The sequence below is a fragment of the Oryctolagus cuniculus genome, chromosome 3 (genome assembly GCF_964237555.1).
Source record: "Oryctolagus cuniculus chromosome 3, mOryCun1.1, whole genome shotgun sequence".
In the NCBI taxonomy this organism is placed as follows: domain Eukaryota; kingdom Metazoa; phylum Chordata; class Mammalia; order Lagomorpha; family Leporidae; genus Oryctolagus; species Oryctolagus cuniculus.
In genome coordinates, this window is record NC_091434.1 from 94,168,949 (window position 1) to 94,188,030 (window position 19,082).

The following is a 19,082-nucleotide window of genomic DNA, read 5'->3' on the forward strand; positions in this document are numbered from 1 at the left end:
GGCTACTAAACACAGTAATATACCTTAAGAAGGCATTTATACAAATGGTAAACCTAGAAAAAAGCCCTGCCTACATAATCACCTACTGTGAGCAATTAAGAGAGACTCCTGGCATTAAGAAAACAAAAATAAATGCCAACAATAACCCACTGGTCAAATAAGATTATTTTCATTTAGTAGAATGCTATTCTGTATTTTGAAATGATGCTGATGAACATGCATTGATATGAAAATACATTCGTGATGTATCAAGTAAAAAAGGTTCACAACAGTAAGTACATTTTTATTCAATTTAAAAATAAGAGAAATAAGTATACCTCTTCATCTCTCTCACTTCCTCGCTCCCCTTCTTCTTTCTCTGTATATACATGCAAGAGGTGTGGAATGAAAAACATGCATGGAAATAGGGGGTATCTCTAAATAATGGCATTGTACATTTTGAAACTTTTGTCTCATATTTCCATACATTACAACTTTTCCAAAGAGAACTAACACTGTTTCTATACCCCCCCCCCCCCACACACACACACAATTTAATGAGTAAATCTAGCATTAGTTGAAAAGTTCAATTTGGTTGAAGTTTTTTCCAGTTATTAAAAAACTGTTACATAATCTTTCACTTATTATACAACCCATCACTTAAAAACCAGGGATAATAAAGCTTCCTTATAATGGCTTCAAAGGCAATATCTTAATATATAAGAATATAATAAGTGTAGTAGTCAAATTAGATAAAGAATTCATAAACATGATAAAGAATAACAATATAGTGAAAAGTTAAATAAGGTTCCCACAAAGTGCTAATTAGTTACAATTATCTCAAGTCATTTCCTCACTTTTTAAAGTGATCTCAAAAACTAAAACCAAGAAAAAAGAACCAATCAATATGTGATCAGGAGAAATATTTGATGAATGAAACCTTGCACTACACAGCCACATGAGACTTTCTCCAACAGAAGTTATAGGCTAGAAGTATTCCTCCTACAACCTAGTGTAGAAAGAGCTCTTAGGACTCAGAAAATACAGGGTCTATATCACAAAGAGACAGTATCAACATGAAATAACTAATTCAAGATCTTTGCTTCTGTTTTTTCCATACAGTCTCTTTCTTCGATCCAGGAACAAAGGGCAGCCAGATCTGGCATGACTACTAAGGGGTCTTCTAAGGTTTAACTGAACATGCTAGGTTACAGGACAACCATAGGCCACTCTGGACACCACTCTACCCAGAAGGTAATGAAATAAGAATGGGGACTTGTCAGCAGGACAGCCTTGGGTACACCTCTTCTTCAGGAATCTCTGAGGCAGTCTAATAATGGTTCAAACACTCATCTGGGAGCTTTCTTTTTTGTCCTCCTAGATCATGGCTTGGATGCAAGCTGAGATTCACAGGCAGCAAGCAAGAGCGCTGCACTGACTTAAGGGCTTCATGTCCTGCCAGGGCCAATATTTCCTGTAACAACTCCAAATGCATGGTTTCCAGAATCCCTTCAAGGGACATGTCCATTTATGAGTTACCACATGTAGAGAAGCCCAAAGATATGGTCTCCTGTCAGGCTATTTACAGTGCTACTAGACCAGATGTAGTTTACCACTTAAGGGATCATTTCTACCGTATGCAATATAGCCTAGTAACTTAGCTGACATACTACCCTTATCAGATTACCAAGCTAGAGAATAAACAGGCCAAATTTTCTTACTGACTGGGTGGAAGGGAATTGGAGGAGAAGGTAGTTTAAGATAGAGGAAAGGAGATGAATGAGATGTTCTTGTCTCCCCTAACAATAGCCCACTTCTAAGTGTTTTAATTCCAGGTGATAGATGCATAAAAATAGAATCAATTCATTTTTTTATCTAAATGAATCTATAAAGTACAGATTTATTTCAGGGGGTTTTAGAAGATTCAGAATTTTGGAAAACTTTTTTTTTTGACAGGCAGAGTGGACAGTGAGAGAGAGAGACAGAGAGAAAGGTCTTCATTTTTCTGTTGGTTCACCCCCCAAATGGCTGTCACAGCTGGAGTGCTGCGCCGATCCAAAGCCAGGAGCCAGGTGGTTCCTCCTGGTCTCCCATGTGGGTGTAGGGCCCAAGCACTTGGGCCATCCTCCATTGCCTTCCTGGGCCACAGCAGAGAGCTGGACTGGAAGAGGAGCAACAGGGACAGAATCCGGTGCCCCAACCAGGACTAGATTCAGAAAACTTTTTGAGGCCTTTGCTGTGGTGTAGCAGATTAAGCTGCTCTCCATGATGCCAGCATCTATAATGATTGGTTTAGGTGCTGGATTCTCTGCTTTCCATCCAACTTCCTGCTAATGCAAATGGGAAGACAACAGATGCTTATACAAGTAGTTGGGCCCCTGCCACATATATGGGAAACTAGGATGAAGTTCCCTGGCTCCTGGGTTCAGCCTGGCCCAGGCCTAGTACCATTTGGGGAGTGAACCAACAGATGGCAGATCCTCCCTGTATGTCATTTTGCATTTCAAATAAATAAATAAATAAATAAATCTTAAAAAAAAAGACAAAGAAAACTTCATGTCCTAGGAAATAATATGTTTTTAGAACTGAAGATTTTTATTTTGCCCTATGGTCTAACGATAATTTTTAAAGAAAATCAAACACAAGGGTAATTCAAAAAGCTAGCGGAAAGATGGAATAAAAATACGTTTATTTTTGTGACCAACATGAAATCCATGTATAAATTTTCATAGTACAAAATTTCCAGGAACTTTTTAATGATCCTTATATGAACAGATTTCAAAAATTTTTTGTATTAGAATTAAGTTTTTTTTTTTTTTCTTTTTTGAAAGGCATGGAGAGAGAAAGTGACAGAGACAGAGATATTTCCCATCTGCTGGTTCACTCTTCAAATGCTGACAACAGCCAGAACTGTGCCAGGCTAAAGACAGGAGCCTCAATTTAATCCGGATCTTCCACATGGATGGCAGGAACCCAAGCACTTTAGCCATCACCTAATGCATCCCACAGTGGTCATTGGCAGGAAATTAGAAACAGGAGCAGAGCTCGCATTTGAACCCAGGCACTCTGATAGGTATTGTGGGTGTCCCAAGTGGAACCTTAACTGCTGTGCCAAATGCCTACCCTAAAATTGCCTTTTGATCTTATTTTCCAACTAACTTTCGGAACTACTCTAATAAATATTCTTTATTATTGTTACAAACAAATTAAGGGCTGGCTTTTAATCAGGAGCTGAAAACTTTTTTGATGAAGTTATATTGAAAATTCATATACATTTCAATTTGTAGCACAGATCTTCAGAGTGGGTACATAATAAATGTACCAAATTAATAAATACTCAGAGTAGGTACATTTCATATTCTATTTTGCACCTATTATGAACAGGGTCAAAACTTATATCAACTAGCATTTCTGGCCATTAACAAGAGTAGGTGTTGCACTCTTAAATCTATAATCATTGCAACACACATTTATTGGACACCTCTATGTGCCATGTTCTGGAATATGTACTAGGAATACCACTTGCTTTCTAGGTGTTCTCCAACAATTCTAATAAAATGACAGAGGACAAAAAAAAGCAGATGTATGACATAGTGTGTCCTGAAGGAGGGCAAAGGAGGTCTTTCAAACAGGATGTTCAAGCCAAATCTTAAATAAGAATGAGACAAACATGGGTAAGTGAAGTGCATTCTACAAAGAAGGAATAGGTTGAGCAAAGGCCTGCAGGTGAGAAATAACACAATATTATGTGGTAGATCTAAAAATAGTTTAGTACCACTGAGGGAAATACTAAATGCTAGGGATAGGAAGTAAGTAATGAGGCTTCATCATGAGATAAACATAAAATACTTATCTATTAACATAATGGAATTTGACTGACAAGTATATAAATCTATCCAATGATAATAATGATGTAAATGTCCCTTGTCTTCTTCTCACCCTTAAAATTTTAACAAATGGTATATATTATTAATTTTGGAACATACAAATTAGAGATTTCTATTAACACATATCAATTAAATTCTTCTTTGCATATATTCCAAGCAATGAGCATGAATAGAAACAAAATCTTTGACCTTGAAGAAAGCTCATGTGATTCTCAATTTATAGTGTTTTTCACTTGAAAGCCTATAATCCACAGAATATTCAAATTTAGCATTTTATTTTGTAATCTTCCTAGTCTCCAATTTCCATGTCATCCATGGTTTACCTTACAGGCAGTCATTTACTTTAATAACATTCAACCTTGAAGCAATCCATAATTTCTTACATTATACCATGATATTCCTACATTAATTTACTTTGGCGGGGTTTTTTTCCTACATTTTGTTGAAGCATGATCTTACCCGTTCAAAAAACTGCTTATGACACTGCTGCTATTGCTAAAGGACAGTCTGATTTTCACCAAAGGACAGAAAATGCTCACAATCTAGAACACAGAAATATCTCACAAACTCACAACAGATGACACTGCTCCAACCTCAGAAGTATTCTCATATTACCTTTCTTTCTCTATTGCCTTAATGACACCGTGAAATACTAGGCTGTCTTAAAATAGGAGAGCCTCATTATGAAGGCTGGAAGGAGATGTGCTAGGCCATTCTTGAAGCATGTCCACAAGACAGCAAAGATGTTTTACTCTTTCACACCTACTACTACAAACAGGTGGGGCTTATGTATGTGAAGACTGGGGATGAAGTTGCAACTATTAAACACTTAATCTTCCCTTGGAAAATTGTGATGCCTCAGATACTGCCTGTGCAACTCCATCTCTACTACACTCTAAAGCAGGGGGAGATTTTCATCTTCCTCGTGCGGTGTAGGGCCTGAAAGTAGCAAGACAAGCAGAAGCCATAATTTCGGAAATCACGAAGGACTGTAGTATGTGATTTCAGTTCTTGGTATATTATCAGAAATACATTAATATAAAAGTAGTGAGCTATCTATATGGCAGAACTGTCAATATTATAAGTATTGTTTTCCATAACTAATTATTAAAGGAATAAAGGAAGGAAAGAAGAAAAAGAAAGTAAGGAAATAAGAGAAGAAGAATGAGTCTCCAATCATTTTTCTAGGTGCTTATCTGAGATATGCTCCTATCATTTGTTACTGAGTAAGAGAAGCAGGGCAAATTACAGCTATAAGGTTTGTAAACCCTACACAAAACAGCTGGGACTGGGCAGAGCAGGGTCTAGGGGATCTGGTGTCCCTTGGAGAAATACAAGTAGCATTCAAACGAAGTCTCTCCAGGGTTTTGAAAAAGAATGAAGGTTTGAAAGACTGGATCTGTGGCATAGCAGGTTCAGCATCTGCCTGTGACGCCGACATCCCACGTGGGTGTCGGGTCAGGTCCTGGATGCTCCACTTGAGATCCAGCTTGGGCCCCTGCACCCAAATAGGAGACCCGGAAGAAGCTCCTGACTCCTGGTTTCTGGCTTCTGGCTTTGGAAGGGCCCAGCTCCTCGGGAAGCTGTGGCCATCTGGAGAGTTAACAAGCAGATGGAAGACCTTTCTCTCTGTCTCTCCCTCTCTGTCTGTAACTCTCTCTCAAGTAAATAAATGAATCTTTTAAAAAAATGGAGATTTTATTCAGGCAAGCACCAATTTCTATATTATCTCATCTGGTAGGAGGGGCAATAAGTAAGAAATCATTGTATAGTGGTGACACTTGAAGATAAGTAGCAGGAGCAGTAAGTTTCCTGAAGATCTACTCTGAAAAGAAGGAGCCAAGGAATAAGGAATTTTTACCTGTGCAAGAGGGACAGACCCCAGGAAAAGGATGTATGCTAGTGTTAGGTCATCAACGCTTCGGACTCAGTGAACAGGAGTCAATGGTAGGAGAATGCTATTACTGTACTTATAGACTCAAGGAAGGCACTTGAATACTAAGCTAAAATGTAAAAGATTAATCTCGATGCTTTGATTCAGCAACAAGGTTGGATATGGTCTGTAAAACAAAATATCTTAGCTATCAGTAAATAAGAAAGCAGAAATATTATTTGGTATATTGGTATGTTTTTCAGAATGTGTAAATTGAACAGTGGTGGCAAAAAGTGATCATTGGAGAGGCTCCTACCAAGATCACATTACAAAAAGTGAGCCATTGTTCACACAAGCTGTATCATCCAAAATGTGCATTAGTACAGGAATCAGCAAAGTAAGCCTATTGTTGTTCAAAAAAAGAAAAAAAAAGGTTTAGGGGAATGGAGGCCTGCCCATTCACGTATATATTGTCAGTGGCTGCTTTCTCTAAAAGCAGAGTTTGGTATGGCTCCAAAGGCCTAAATATTTACTATCTGGACCTTTATAGAGAAAGGTGCTGAGCCCTGCATTACAGTAACATAATCTGGAAAGAATCCTAAGGATTTGCAACTTCCATTCCTGTCATTATTTTACATCTATTTCTGAGGCAGATTAAAATCTAGATGTTTTTCAAAGACAGTTCACACCAAAACACAGACAACAAATGAATAAAGGCCCTAAAACATCAGGAAAAACAGAAATTCAAAACTCCTAAAGAATAAGTTAATTCTAAAGAAACAACAACCCCTTCTGTAATCCCTAAAAAATTCCAAGAGTAATATGTACTTCAAATTTGTTTAAAAACGTGTAGTTTTTATCTGGATTAATAGTAAATATTTTTACCAATTTTTTTAAAGATACTGAAACACAGAGAAGCTAACTGAACTTCTTGAACTATGTCACAGGACCCAATGAGTCTGAGAATAACTACTCAGAAATTTCTGCAGTCTCCAGGAAAATTTGTAACATTTATTTTTTGCTTGCTCCCTATTTTCAATAATGAAGGGTGGTAATTACACCTATGCAAGAAATGTAAGAAACTGAATTAATCCTTTATTTATATTGATATGTACTGAAGAAGCTTTCTAGATTAAAATAAGAATCTGGAAATCTTTTCCTTTTGGAGCTGAAAAAAGCAGTAGTAAATTAGAGAAATCCACAACTGAGTTATGTCAATGAGGAAATCAAAATAATATCTAAAGAATTATGACTACATACTTAACAAAACTCAGGAATGAACTTATGATTCCAATAATTATTAAAAATGCCTAAACCAAAGTTTAAACTAGATACTTACTTCCTGTAAAAAACACTGTTAACTTGAATTTGAAACAAAGAACATCTTAAGCAAATGTTTTTACATTACGCTGAGCTTCATAATTTACTAAACAGATGTTACCATATTTAGGTAATCAATAAAAAATCATGCACAGGGGCTGATGCTGTGTCACAGTAGGTAAAGCCACTGCTTCCAGTGCCAACATTCCATGTCGGTGCCAGTTAAGAGTCCCAGATGCTCCATTTCCAATCCAGTTCACTGCTAATGTGCTTAGGAAAGTAGTGGAGGCCGGCCCAAGCACTTGGGCCCCTGCACTCACATGGGAGACCTGTATGAAGCTCCTGGCTCCTAGCTTGGGCCTGGCCCAGTCCTTGCCATTGTGGCCATTTGGGGAGTGACCCAGTGGATGGAAGACATCTCTCTCTCTGCCTCTCTCTGTAACTCTCTTCAAATAAATAAATAAGTAAATCTTTAAAAATTCTACATTTTGAAAGGGCTCACATTATTTTATCAGTGTGTCAAAGTTCGGAAAGAAAGCAAATATTGAATAAACCATCTAACTGTTTCAAGAACATTATTGAAGTTTTTTTTTTTAGTAAATTAAAATTCTAGGAATTATCATCATTTTATAATCTTGCAACTGTCCTCTGACAAAGTAAGTTAAAATGATCATTATTTTATGTGTGAATATATATTACCTCTGCTCAGCTGAAGGTTAAGACAGTAAACAATTCTCTTTTAATTGCAAATTAACACACAAAAAATGGGAAAGACCTTCAGCCAACATGACAAAAATGTTAACATGTATACTTTATCATACACTCATATACATTTTTGAAGTAAAAATAAGTGCTCAATAAGTATCAACATTAATGTACATGAATAGATACCTAAAAAGAGATGGTAGAAAATCTATAGGAAATGTTTGAAATCCCAAGGACACAAGAAATAAAAATTAAAGATTTAAACTGGAGAAAATTTAAAGTTTTCACTGGTATAGACATTCTGATATATTGCTAATTTGGATGTGTAAATTAGATTCACTTTTTCCAAGAAGTAAATTGATGATATAAACCAGCAAGTTCAAAATTTCTCAAATTATTATTCTGGAATTTCATTTTCAAAAATTCTAGTCTTTGGAAACAGAAATGTCAAGAAAATCTTACCCAAAAACAAAAACACTGACTGTTTCTGTATGTACTACCTGGATTTGCCAAAGTGAACATGAAGAAGACTAACAGAGGAAAGAGAAAAAAAAAAAAAGAGAGAAAAAGAATTGGCCAGTGTGAATAGTATTATCAGCTACATATAATTACCACAATCTTGTAATTGTAGATCACTGAGATTGCATCTCTAAGAAACAAGCAGGATATGGTATAGGGAAAGAGCACATGATAAAGAGCATCATTCCGAATAAAAACAAGGATTGTAAATAAGCTCAGAAGAATGAAAAATTAGTAGAAATTTTATGTATTTGATTTTTACATACTCTGATAATATCAAAACTTAAAAATGACCTCAAGAATGGGGCTGGCATTGTGGTACAGTGGATAAAAACATGTCCACAATGCTGGTTCAAGTCATGGCTGCTATGATCCAGTTCCCTGCTAACATGGCAAAAGCAGTGGAAAATGGACCAACGATTTGGTCCCCTGGCTCCACCAGGTGAGAGACCCAGATGAAGCTCCTGGTTCCTGGCTTAAGCCTGTCCACCACCCTAGTTGTTGCCATCTGGAAATGAACCAGTGAATGGAACATCTCTCTCTTTATTTCTAACTCATGTAACACTGCTTTTCAAAGAAATAAAATAAATCTTTAAAAAACAACCGAGTCACTCTAGGTTTGGGGATGTCTTTTGCAGTGGAAAAGAAAATGTATAAAATACAAACGAGAAAAGGGAAGATAAAAACGTCAGTATCAGAAATAGTCCTAATTATTTAAGTTTTTCACAATCTTAATGAAAGTATATATAAAGTCTCTGGTTAGCTGATTAACATACAGTAAAATGCCAAAGTGGTGAACTATATAGCACAATAATCTCTCAGTCTACAAAAAGTAGGTAAAAATGGTACTATGGGGGTCATTACTGTGATACAGTGGGGTAGTCTGCAGCTTGAAAAGCTGGCATCTCATATCAGAGAGTCCCAGTTTGAGTCCAGCTGCTCCACTTCTGATCTAGCTTCCTATCAATGAGCCTGGGAAGGCAAAGAAAGATGACCGAAGTCCCTGGGCCTCTGCCCATTTGGAGATTCAGATAGAGTTCCTGGTTTCTGGTCTCAGCCAGGCTCAGAACTGGTTTTGTGGCTATTTGGGGAGTGAGCCAGTGAATGGAAGACATCTCTCTGTTTCTGTCTGTCTTTCCTTTTCTCTCTCTCTCATTCTTTCTTTCAAATAAATCTTTAAAAGCTGGTACATGATTTGATTACAATAACACATTTTGAACATATGACATAAATATACTTATAGAACAATATAATCATACTCTATTAGTCATCTTAAAAAACAAAGAAATAATTATTTCCCATTTCCTTGGTGAATTACTCTGTTCAAAACTGTAATAAAATTCTAGACATTATTAAGGAGAATACTATAAAAAAGGAATAAATATATTTTACCTTAAACATTTCAGTGTATTTTGGAATATTTGAGAACATAATCAATTTATAAAAATATACAACATATTTTTTTCTTAAAAATATATAACATATAAGCAGACTAACAATTAAATCTTACTACTGTGATATGAAAATTTATCAAGTGTCATTAAGAATGAATGACCAAATGTAGTTTTGTATGAATCATATAATGAAAAGATTTATAAATTAAAAAAAAGATTTATAGAGTGTTCTTCTCCAGTGGGACATTTTTAAGGCATGGCTTCATACATTTGAGATCTGAGAAAAGAATCTCATCAGCCAGCAAGAAGCAAGATTCCTCTCTGGTTCTGTGCTAGAAAAATCCTTTAAGGAACTGGAGGCATGTCCTTTGGTATTTCTTCATTGAAAAGTAATTTAAATGTATTTAAATTCAGACTATTAAACAACAGTTTAATTATGTTAGTATATTTACATAGCTCACTTAACATTAATTGAATTTCCACTAACGTAATATATTAAGGTAAAACTGTCTTACTAAACACAACTTTTTAATAACAAAGGTGATGTCAAAAGGGCAGAAAAAGTATTAGTGGGTACTATATTATTAAATGTACACATTTTTGGTATATATGGAAACCAAGCAGTAAACATTTTTTTTTCAATTGTCCGAATGTATAAGGGCCAGCACTGTGGCACAGAGGGTAAAGCTGCTGCCTGCAGTACCTTAAGAAACTCTTGGCTCTGGGCTTTAGATCAGCCCAACTCCCGCCATTTGGGGAGTGAACCAGCAGATAGAAGACCTACCTCACTCTGCTTCTGCCTCTCTGTAACTCTTGACTTCCAAATTAATAAATATTTTAAAAATATATGCATGTATAAGTGATGCTAGAATATACATATTATGCAAACTACTTTTTACATAAGCAAAGAATACCACAACAAGTTATTATAAAAAGCTCTTGCCAGGGTTCTTCAAAAAAAAGTCTTCCTTTTGCTAATGCCTCTAAAATCAGCAATATCACAACAAAGTTATATTATACAGGAAGTTTGATATTTTAAAAATCTACATAAAAATCTTCACTTAATTACCCATTCACCCATCCTTCCAACATCCATCCATCCAACAGCCATTCAATATAATACATAAACCACTTTCATTGTATTCTAATGGCTTAATTTACAGACTGAAATAGCCAAAAGAAACTCCGATCAATCTCATATAAGGTCACTATGTTCTTCTGGAACACTATGCTCAAAAAAAAAACTTTCTGGCAAGACATATTTAAACTAATAACTCAACCAGATTCTCTGCTTAACAATCATTCTTTGACTACATCTTTTGAAGTCAAACAGAAATAAGTTAAATCTATTTGAGCATAACTTCAAGCATTGTGTCTGTCCTATATAGTAGCTGGAAATAACGGAAAAATATGCAAAGAGATAGAATCAAACTTTATGAAAATACTGCTCAATAATTTGTAATGATGCAATTAAACTAAGAAGAAATGAGAGTGGAAAATATTAAGTATAAATAAGTAATAGCCTCCAAAAAACTTTCCAAAAGGGAATTGTAATACAAATAAATGAAAGCAATCTGGTTAAACAAAAATATTTACATGAGGCTAGTGCTGTGGCACAGCAGGATAAACCTCCCCTGCAGTACCCACACCCCATATGGGTAGTGGTTCCTATCCCAGCTGCTCCTCTTCTGATCCAGCTCTGCTCATAGCCTGGGAAACCAGTGGAAGATAACCCAAGTGCTTGGCCCCTACACCAACATGGGAGACCATGAGGAAGCTCCTGGCTCCTGGCCTCGGATCAGGTCCGCTCTGGCAGTTGTGGCCATTTGGAGTGAACTAGTAGATGGAAGATCTCTCTCTGTCCTTCTCCTTCTCCTTCTCCCTCTCCCACTCTGTAACTCTGCTTCTGAAATAAATAAATCTTTTTTAAAAATTTACATATTAGAACATACCAGTTCACTGATGGCCAAAACTTGCTTTTCAATGACAAACAGAAATAAAAACTTAGACAAATATAAAGCTGGCAGCACAGGAATGATAAAGATTTGAATTCTGGCTGTTCCTACTCCCTTGCTGGGAGATATAACAATTCAATTTAACATTTCAGTCCTGGTTTCATTATCTGGAAAATATGGACACTATCTGATTTTCCAGGTTTCTATGAATATCCAAGAAACTGTGTCAGAGAAAACAGCTTACCAAGAGTTTAATGCTACATAAGTGTAATACATATAACAAGAAGGAAACAGGGTGGGAGGAGGGAAACAAAAAGAAAAAAATACTGACCCAAATCAAAAGAAAAGGTAGAGAGGTGCGAGTAACACCTTCCTGGCTTAAAACAGTACTCCAAAGGGCTGTCATTTGAGTGCAGCAGGTAAATCTGCTGCCTGTGACACCAGAATCCTGTAAGTGCTTGGGCTCCTGCTACATTCATGGGAGACCTGGATGAAGCTCCTGGCTTCTGAATGGCCCAGCACTCAATGACTGTTTAAAGCCATCTGGGTAGGGAACCAGCTGATGGAAGATCATTTTCTCTCTCTCTCTCATTCTCTCTCTAACTCTGGGCTTTCAAAATCAATAAACAAATCTTTTTTTAAAAAAAGCAGGACTCAAAGAAAAATATTCCTTGTGGAGCTACAAGTATTTAAAATACAGAACAAAGAACAACATCCTTGAAAAAATACCTTCTGGAATGAACTGTGGATAATATTGAAGATTTTAATATCTATTCTTTAACATCAATAAACCTACAACAGATTTATTGTAGGACTCAGAAAATATAACCAAACAAAACAGAAAACAGAAAAAAATGGCAAATCAATTTAGAATCTAACATTATTAACTTTGAAAATAATTCTGTGGACATACTCTTCAAGCAACTGCTAATCTCTAGGATATAAGGTTCAAGAAAGAGGAGACAGAAATTGTGGCACAAAAAGGCTGCTACTTGGGATACCTACATCTCCTGTCAGAGTGGTGGTTCAAGTCCCAGCTGGACTCGGATTCACCTTGCTGCTAGTGTATCACAGGAGGCTATAGACAATGGCTCAAAGCGTTTGGGCCCCTGCCAAAATATGGCCCTGCCCTGGCTGCTGGAGACATCCGTGGTGTGAATGAGTAGACAGAAAGTCTGTCTGTCTGTCTCTGTCATTCTGCATTTCAAATAGATGAAAATGAATAGATATTAAAAAGAAAGATTCAAGGGAGAAACCTATATAATAACAATACTGCAAAAGCATATGCCTAAATTACAAGCCCTAAAGCACACCCATTCATCCATTTATACTTACATGCATATATACATACATACTACAGTATGGAATGCTAAGAATTATAATCCTAATAAATAAAATAAATCTTTAGAAAAAATACATTGTGTATATTACCTAAATTACAAACTGAGAAGCTGAATAGTCCTTTAAGGACTAAAGTATGAGGGTACTTCAAAAAGTTCATGCTAAATGGTATCAAAAGGTAAATTTATGTGATACAAAAAATTTTGAAATCCATCACAGTTTTTATATAATCTACATTTTCCATGAATTTTTTGAATGGTTGCCTTTTCATAGACTTAAAAAATTTTTGCACCAAGTTAACTTATCTTTTAATTTTATTTTTCATGTACTTTTTAAAGTTCACTTGTGGAGGCCGGCTCCACAGCTCAATAGGCTAATCCTCTGCATGCGGCACCAACACACTGGGTTCTAGTCCCGGTCGGGGCGCCAGATTCTGTCCCAGTTGCCCCTCTTCCAGGCCAGCTCTCTAATGTGGCCAGGGAGTGCAGTGGAGGATGGCCCAAGTGCTTGGGCCCTGCACCCGCATGGGAGACCAGGAGAAGCACCTGGCTTCTGACTTTGGATCAGCGCAGTGCGCCAGCCACAGCGCGCCAGCCATGGCAGCCATTGGAGGGTGAACCAACGGCAAAAGGAAGACCTTTCTGTCTCTCTATCTCACTGTCCACTCTGCCTGTCAAAAAAAAAAAAAAAAAAAAAAAAAAAAAAAAAAAAGTCCACTTTGGAAAAAATAAAGGTAAACTGCATAGATATAATTCACTGAATTAACAAATGAGACAAGAATATAGTCATCTCAATAAATGCATTTAATATAATTCATTATTTGTTCATGCTATAAATTCTTATACTATCAATAGAAGAGAATTTTAAAAATCTAATTAAATGTGCCTACAAGAAAAATAAGTCACTCTTAAAGTTTATATATAGAAAGCTCTTTTTTAATGATCAGCAATATTCCCAAGAATATAAATAGCAGAGGAGATTCTAGCACAGACAGAAAGAAAAAAGAAGAAATAAAAGGCATGAAGGTTTGGAAATAAGGTGGTATTATTTGCTGAGATTATTCATCTATTTAAAAATAGCTCCCTCTAAATACCAACAGAGTTTGTGGACTCAAAAGGCTTCCATAGCCTTGGCAGCTCAAGTCAAGAGCCTCTGATGATCACTGACGTGAAAAATAAGAGTGTTTATTGTTAAATCAACAACAGGAGTCACTGCGAACTTACTCCCCATGTTGAACCTCTGTCCTTAATGGGGTGTACTATGAGAATTAACTGTAAAATTTGTCTTTAAACTGTACTTTAAACTTTGTGTGTCTATGTGGGTACAAACAGTTGAAATCGACTTAATATAGAGTTGGTTTTCTGTATATAAAGTTAATTAAAAATGAATCTTAATGAAAAATAGAATGGGAGAGGAGTAGGAGGTGGTATGGGAGTGGGGGTGGGAGGGTGGGAATAGGGACAATAAACATTATATTCCTAAAAGCTGTACATATGAAATTTGTATTCATTAAATAAAAACCTTCAAAATTAAAAAATAAAAAAGCTCCCAAAAATTTACAAATAAATTAGAATTAAAACAATGTTTTACTAACTTTTTAAACAAATAAACAGCCAATTTCAATTTTGATTACAAACAAGGGGTATAAAATTCATGAGAGTACCCAGACTATATGTAAAAAAAAATAGAAACTTTTAAAACATTGAGAGATATTTTTATTTATTTATTTATTTATTGACAGGCAGAGTGGACAGTGAGAGAGAGAGAGACAGAAAGAAAGGTCTTCCTTTTGCCGTTGGTTCACCCTCCAATGGCCACCGCGGCTGGCGCACCACGCTGATCCGAAGGCAGGAACCAGGTGCTTCTCCTGGTCTCCCATGGGGTGCAGGGCCCAAGCACTTGGGCCATCCTCCACTGCACTCCCTGGCCATAGCAGAGAGCTGGCCTGGAAGAGGGGCAACCGGGACAGAATCCGGCGCCCCAACCGGGACTAGAACCCGGTGTGCCAGCGCCGCAAGGCAGAAGATTAGCCTAGTGAGCCGCAGTGCAGGCAAAACATTGAGAGATATTAAAGAGCAAAATATAAGAAATATTCCTAGACTAACTAAAATAACAAGAGCAAATCCAATCAAGATGTCCAGAAGTTTCTATGCAGATAATGACAAACTGATTATGAGATTTCAAAGGAAGAACTCTAGACAAATTTTGCACTATCAGATGTTAAGACTTATTTTAAAGTTATAGAAATTAAGGTAAAGATTAGACAAGCTGAGCACTCAAATATAATAGTGAATCCAGAGGTTTGATACATACACACAGGAAAAGACAATGTAAGACAACATTAACTTTGAAAAACAATGGTAAAGGAGAATCTACTTGATAAATAATGATAAGGTTGTTAATCACACAGGGGAATAAAAAGATTACATTCTCATCTCAAACTCTACACCAAAATCAAATCAAAGTATTGGTGGATAAAGGATCAAAACATGGGATAAACACATTTAAAACATAGCTTCCTGCTAATGAGCTTGGGAAGCAGTGGATCATGGCCAAGTATTTCTGGTTCCTGGTTTCAGACTGGTGTAGCTCTGACTGTAGACATCTGAGGAGTGAATCAATGGATGGAAGATCTCTCTCTCTCTCTCTCTGATAGTCTACCTTTTAAATAAATAAATAAATCTTAAGAAAAAATAAATAAAAATAAGAAATTAAAAATCAAATCAGTAACAATCTTCCACAACCAGGAAAAGAAGGTGAAAACTAAATCCACATGATAAAGAAAATAATAAGCATTACAGTGGACATATGAAATTAATAATAGAACAAAAGAGAATAATCAATGAGAAAAAATTATTCTTTGAAATGATCAATAAATTTGACAAATCTGTAGCTGGACTCACCTCACCCTCCCCACGCCCCAAAAAAATACAGTAAAGTCTCAAATTAATGAAAGCAGTGACAATATTACTGATTTTATAAAATTGGAAAGAGTTAAAATAAACTGATACAAGTAATTGTATGCCAACAAATTAGATAATCTAAATGAAACGGACAGATTCTTAAAAACACATGAACTACCAAAACTGATGGAAGAAGAAGGAGAAAATGAATATAGTTATAAAATGAAGAAACTGAATCAATAACCAAAACATTTCTAATAAACAAGCCCAGAACCAAATGGCTTCACTGGTGATTATATCATTTAGGTCAACTTTTTTTAGGTCCTTTTTTTTTTTTTTTTTGCCAGAGTGTCTTGGCTTTCCATGCCTAAAATACTCTCATGGGCTCTTCAGCCAGATCTGAATGCCTTAAGGGCTGATTCTGAGGCCAGAGTGCTGTTTAGGACATCATATCAAACATTCAATTAAAAATTAACACCAATCCTTTTAAAGCGTGTCTCAAAATCAAAGATGAAAGAACATTTACTAATTCATTCTATGAGACTGGTACACCCAGATACCAACACCAAAGAAATCACTAGAAAACTACAGACCAGTATCTCTTAATCTCTTTTGAATGTAAATTCAACAATCTTCAACAAAACACTATAAAAATGCAGAAATAAGGCAGCACCGCGGCTCACTCGGCTAATCCTCCGCCTGAGGCGCCGGTAACCCCAGGTTCTAGTCCCAGTTGCTCCTCTTCCAGTCCAGCTCTCTGCTGTGGACTGGAAAGGCAGTGGAGGATGGCCCAAGTGCTTGGGCTCTGCACCTGCATGGGAGACCAGGAGGAAGCTCCTGGCTCCTGGTTTCGGATCGGGCGCAGTGCGGCCGATTTGGGGGCCATTTGGGGGATGAACCAATGGAAAAGGAAGACCTTTCTCTCTGTCTCTCTCTCTAACTCTGCCTGTCAAAAAACAAAACAAAACAAAACAAAAAAACAGAAATATATTAGAAGGATTACAAATGACAGCAGGTGGGATTTACCCCAGAAATGCAAAGTTGTTACAAAACATGAAAATCAATGAGTTTAATACCATATTAAAAGAACAATGGAAAAAGACACCCATATGTTCATCTTAATAATGCAGAAAAATCATGAAACAGAATACAACACCCTTTCAAGGCTATACACATACAGAGAAGAAAAAAAAAGCTCAACTCTCAAACAGACTAAAAGCAGAAGGAAACCTCTTCAACCTAAAGCAACAGCTATGAAAAACCCATAGTTAACATTATGCTTTACAGTAACACCCTGAAAGATTTCCCTCTAAATTCAGGAGCATGTAAAGGACTTCTCATATCTCTTCTATTCGACATGGTACAGTCTAGCCAAGGCAAGTAGGAAAAAAGAAGAAATAAAAAGCATCCAGATTAGCAAGGAAGGAGTAAAAGGCCAGAGCTGTGGCACAGCAGGTAAAGCACTGCCTGCAGTGGCAGCAACCCATATAGATGCAGGTTTGAGTCCCAGCTGCTCCACTTCCAATCCATCTCCCAGCTAATGCACCTGGGAGAGCAGTAGGAGATGGCCCAAGTCCTTGGATCACTGCACCTGCATGGGAGAGCAGAAGGAAGCTCCAGCTGTTGTGGTCATCAGGGAGTGAACCAGTGGATGGAAAACCTCTCTCCACCTCTGCCTCTCTGTAACTCTGCCTTTCAAATAAATAAATAAAGCTTAAAAAAAAAAAAGATAAGAAAGGAAGAGGTAAAAGCTATCTCCATTTGCTGATGTAATATTATCTATAAAAAAAACACTGATGAATCCACTAAAAATTGTTAATGAATTCAGCAAAGTTGCAGAATACCACATCAACATGCAAGATGCCATTTTACTTGTAAATACTAGTAATGAACAAGCCAAAATTGAAATTTCTAAAAAAATTATATATTTAGAACAGAATCAAAATTAATAAAATATTAAGCAATTTTTTAAAAAAGATTTATTTACTTATTTGAAAGGCAGAGTGACTTTTCAAAGGAGAGAGAGAAATCTTTTATCCATTGGTTGACACCCTAATGGCCACAACAGCCAGGTTTGGGACAGGTAGAAGCTGGGGAACAGTAATTCAATCCTGGTCTCCACCACGAGTAGAAGTGGCCCAAGTAATTGGAACATCTTTCAATTCCTCCCCAGGCACATTAGCAGGAAGCTGGATTGGAATTGGAATAGCCAAGACTTGAACTGGCACTCTGATATGGAATGTCACTGTCACAAATGGTGCATTAACTGACTGAGACAATGCTGGCAGCACTTAGTAAAGAATTTAACCAAGAGGTACAAGACATGTACGTTGTAGACTACAAAATACTGCTTAAAGAAATTAAAGAAGATATATATGAAAACATGTACATAAAATAAACCAAAAGACTCAACACTAAAACTATCAATATGTTAACAGCCTACGTATATTTTTTTTTCCAGAAACTAAGCAGCTGATCTTCAATCTTAGAAAAACAAATAACCAACCAAAGAAAAGTTGAAGGACTTACATTTCCTGATTACAAAACGAAATATACAACAGCAAAGTAATCAAAACAGTGTGGTACTAACATAAAGAGAGACAAATAGACCAGTACACTAGAACTGAGTCTGAAATACATCTATAATCAACATATTTTTTAAAGCAGTCCTGAAACTAGTATTCTCATATGTTGCGGGTAGGAACATAAAATGGTATAACCATTTTGAAAAACAGTCTGGCAGTTACTCAAATGTCAAACACAGTACCGTGAGATCTAGCAATTCTTACTCGTAGGAATATCTAGTAGTATACATGCATACACAAAATGTGTACATGGTTGTTTATAACAGCATTAGCTATGAAAGGGCCCCAAATATCCATCAAATACCGATGAATGGATAAACAAAATGAGGTATATCCTTAGATGAAAAATTAATGACATGCTGTTCCTTTGCTCCTCCTACCTTACCCTTTGTCTGAGCAATGTTCTTAAACTGGGCAAGAATCGATGCCAGATGAATATACTACCCCAGCATCCCAGCCTGAGAAAGGGCAATTTTTCACACAGCGCTTTCTCATACCCACTGTATGGAATTCATTTTCCTTTTCTCAGAGGAGGGAAATTATAATTTAAGACTCTTTGGGGAACTTTTCAATGATGGAGATTTTCTCTGAGTAGATTTTGTCCCTTCCCTGTTTTCTACT

General features: G+C 36.5%; 1 protein-coding gene across 14 annotated transcripts in view; it reads right to left on the reverse strand.

Moving 5' to 3' along the window:
- MBD5 (methyl-CpG binding domain protein 5) overlaps window positions 1-19,082 on the reverse strand; it is a 494,793-nt gene that overhangs the window by 451,680 nt on the left and 24,031 nt on the right. For 2 of the 14 annotated variants that reach the window (XM_070070948.1, XM_070070951.1), the window contains exon 2: window positions 318-358. The exons of the other annotated variants lie outside the window; for them this stretch is intronic. The gene's annotated coding sequence lies outside the window, so the exon portion shown is untranslated. The remainder of the gene's footprint in view (window positions 1-317; window positions 359-19,082) is intronic. 14 annotated transcript variants of the gene reach the window in all.